The sequence below is a fragment of the Aptenodytes forsteri genome, unplaced genomic scaffold, assembly GCF_000699145.1.
Source record: "Aptenodytes forsteri isolate BGI_AS27 unplaced genomic scaffold, ASM69914v1 Scaffold207, whole genome shotgun sequence".
NCBI classification, from domain to species: domain Eukaryota; kingdom Metazoa; phylum Chordata; class Aves; order Sphenisciformes; family Spheniscidae; genus Aptenodytes; species Aptenodytes forsteri.
The window spans coordinates 2,532,702-2,536,947 of NW_008794836.1; positions in this window are offsets into that span (position 1 = coordinate 2,532,702).

Sequence of the window (4,246 nt, forward strand, 5' to 3'; positions counted from 1 at the left end):
CTTATTTTGACATTTTTACCAACTGTGGTTTTTTTTTTCTAAAAAATCTATTACAAGTGGCCATTTCATGCCAGGGATGCTTAATGAGAACTCCCCACTGAAATCAATGAAGCACTATGACTAAAAATCGATGGTAACATATGATCCAAGTTGTTTTATGCTAGAATATTCTATGACAGTCTTTTGGGATACAGTAGAATAAACCAATTCTGGGTATTAGCTTCACAGAAGCACCGTATTTATGATTTATCAGTGACAGAGTTTCATGGAGCTTACCAGATTAAAGGGAAAAGAAAAATCTAAGAAAATATATAAAACCAGATCTGTAGAAATAAATATTCTTTTGAATGTAAGAGTGTACCCCTTGTTCCTGATGCTTCAAAATAGTTACGTGCATCTTCACATTAAGACATTATCTACAAGCATGAAACCATGAAAGAAGATTGAGCCACGCTATGTTGTCTTGTTTTGCTATTGGTTAAGAGCATACACAAAGGAGACAGCAATGTAACTTGACCGTATGGGTGAGCCCTAACATTTTGGTTTCGGGTCTTGAGCAACAAATATGACAAAGTTTTGTGTACTTGTGGCTAATAAGGTTTTTGCATACCAGCAGTGCCTGGGGTTTTCTGTTATTGATAGAACTGTATATAGAAGATGCACTTGCAACTGCGTGAACATCTGTCCCAAAAGAAAGTGAGAGGCTGAGGATGAAATGCTTTCTTTGTTTACCTGCATCTCACTTAGATAAAAAGTAGATTGAGGTGCCCAATACTGGTACCTTTGCACGTCTCAGCCCATGAACTACATGATAAACAGTTACTCTGCTCTTAATCTCAGGAGAATATTTTCTTCTACCTTTTCACTCTTTATGAATGATAACTGTATAAAATAACTTCTTCTTTTGAGCTTATTTACAATCATAATACAGAATTTTGGAAAATAAAGTCCCACCTAAAAAAAAGAAAAAAAGATTGTTATTACTTATTTGCTTTGTTTTGCAAAAAAATGAAGATGCAGATATTTGTAACTTCCAAGAGACGGTTATTGAAAGTGATTGAAGGACATTTGTAAGTTCAGGAGGATTTATTAAAAAATTGGTGTTGATGTTTCCTCTGATTCAAGTTACCTTCTATTTAGCTGGCATATAAATGTGCTTTAATTAACCTTTAATTTGAAGATGATAGTGAAATAGAGAAAGACCCACTGTCAATTTAATAACTAATGTCCCTATTATCCGTGCCTGCAGGAAAGCCTGTGGGAGAAAGAAAAAGCACCGGGCATTTTGTAATGGTCACCTTACAAAGCTTTGTTCCCCCAAGTCTTATGTATTCAAAAATCTGTCATGCAAAAATGTTGCAAATCTCTAGTTTGTGTAGGATGTATAACCATAGTGTTTGGTAGAGCTTGGGGAACTTCCAGCAAAACACAGTTTAATTGGAAAATACCATTTCATTGAACCTACAATCTTTTACTCCAGATTTCTACAGCTGAGCAAACAACCAGTGCTCTTAACAATGAATCTGATAAGGACATCAGTTTTACTGAAAACTGTAGGAGTTGGGAAGTTTTGTAAAAAATCATCAACTTTTTTTTTTTTTTTTTTTAGTTTTTCTGTGAATAGGATATACTGCATTTCATCTCAGTCTGGACATTGGCAGAGGGATCATCTGTCACCTGCCTTTCCCTTTTACTTTCTTTCCTGGCTAGCATGGGTCCACATTTGTAACTACTGTGTTCCCCACACGGTAGGGGAAAGCTAGAAGCTAGTAATTACATAACTGAAAGAAACATCAACAACAAATAACCTGGAGTGATACATAATTAATGGGGGGCTGGATGGAGTGGAGGAAAAGACATATTCTGTTGTTGCCCTTTCTTTCATATGTGTCACATACATATTATCTTTTTTGGTATCCTAAAATCTCAGGCTGTATAGTACAACAAAGAAATGGGCTCAATGCATGTGCTGAATCAGACCCCAATTATCCAAAATGTTGCTTCTATGGAGCAAGAAAAGAAATAAACTTTTGGTAAGATTTTGTTCAAGGAGTGTCACTGAAGAAAACCTTACATAAAGTTTATTTCCTAATACCTAATGAGAGTGTCAATAAGAAGCCTTTGTAAAGATTAATATGAAGGGTGTGCAAATTTGCTTTCTTTACGGATAGATCTGTCCAGACATTGAATTCAAATCCAGAGTGAAATTATATGAGGATTATATTCTGAGTTGAAAGTACTAGGGAATAATGAGAGGGAAAAGGTAAGGCAAGGGGAAAAAAAAAAAAAAAGAAGGCAACGCAAAGAGTTCAAACATACACCTATTATGCCTTAAGGCACTAGCTTATACTAAACAGTTTTAGAGGGTGGAAACATTTTTTTCCTAGATCTATGATACCTGCATTCTTTCAAACACTAAAAACATTATCAGAAAATTAATTCCTGGAAAGATAAAAATATTTTTTTTTTAAATTTTATAAAATAGTTTCATAAAAAAGAAACTAAAATAAATTGTAATTCATTCAATGCCCAACCCCACCTTTTTAAATATTTCTTGAGCTTGTAGACTTAAAAAGGTCAGCAACCTAAATAAATGAAATGAATAATATCTAGAAATCTGCACCCATAAAATAAGAGTCTTTAAATCTTACAGAAGTTACATGATAAAAGGCAACAGTTTATCACGAGCAGAGACTCAGGTGTAAAAATTATTCAGAACAAGAGCACCCCTGCATAAGAGTAAAAAAAAGCCTGTATGACTCCTTACCTTACAGTTTAAAAAAAAAAAAAAAAGCTGCTGCTTGTGTAGGACCACAAATAAAGAAAAAGGAACTTGACAGCAGAGAGCACTACATCCGAAACATTAATTGTACTTTGTATATTCTGTACTGACACCTCCTTGGACACTTCAGGCTTCATTAGACTTGGACTCCAGGGAAAAGAAGTTCCTGGGTATTTTAGAAAGCACCTGAGGAAAAATACAGAGCTGTTCCAAGTGCAAAGGCTGGGTTTTTAAAAAAATTCAAGAGAGATCAGTTTCTCAATAATTTGAGATTTTGCTGGGGAATATGTATCTGAGGTCTTCAGACTCCTTTTGAATAGTTGTCATCTCAAATCCCCAACCCTGATAAAAAATATCATATCTACTAATATGCTGTAGGAGGAGTTTACTGAATTGTAGTTTCATATATTGCTAAATGAAACAGCACATGTCCTTAAGTCTTTCAGGCAACTCCATCTTTGTGAATGTTAATGGCAGTTTTGTTCACTCAATTGGGCTTATAGCTGTCCTACTAATATTTTTAAAGATGGATTAAACACCTGTATGAGATGTATACCCTTTAATAGGAAATATACGGAGTTCTGTTGACTTAGTGAGCTACACAAAACACAGGAGATGCCAGCAGCATCCGTTGCAGATTGAATTCATTAATTAATTGAGACAAATCTATGTTCATATGAACAGGTTCTGATGATGCCCTGAGAACAGTGAACTGTTGGAGAGATTTAAAGATCCTTTATCTGTGGTGGTGGCCCTTTGAGACAAATAACAGACTGTGAGAGAGGAAAAGTATTTTCTCTCAATTTATGCTCAATTAGATTAAGTTGAAATATATGGGAAGTATAAAATAATTTACTGTGTATTCTCCAGAGATCAATTAACTAGAAATCTTGAAAACTTTTATTAAAAAAGGTTATAACAAAGATGTCCTGCCACACCACTGTTTGCTTTTCCTGTGAATCCTCTGCACCAAAGGTTTAACATGTATCTCCATAAAACCTGTATGAATTTAATGATCTTTCTCATCACACAGAATGCCACTGCATCCTACTTAGTTGTAACACATTTCATAGCTGGATTTCTGTGGAGGGAATAAGAATCACCACTGATTTAAAATACCTTTGTTTTGACCTATAAATCTCAGCTAGTTCTACATGGAGAAAAGACTCCCCTTTACCTGGAGATATTCTTGTTATTATAAGGAGAGTCCTTCTGTAAGAAATGGACTAAATGGACACAAGCCTAAGAAAGCTTGTGTTTCCTTTTTGCTAGTTGGTGGAGACATGGCTGTTATTTTGGTGATCACATCCATTGGTGTTCATCTTGTCATTTTATTCCTAAAAACTGGATCTCCTGTGCAGGTTCCTTGGCCTTACTTTGGTTTATGGCAAAACTGGCCTTCAGAAGGATTTGGACTATTTCCTTCCCTTTCTCAAAAACTTCTCCTGCTGTGTTGCCCCACAC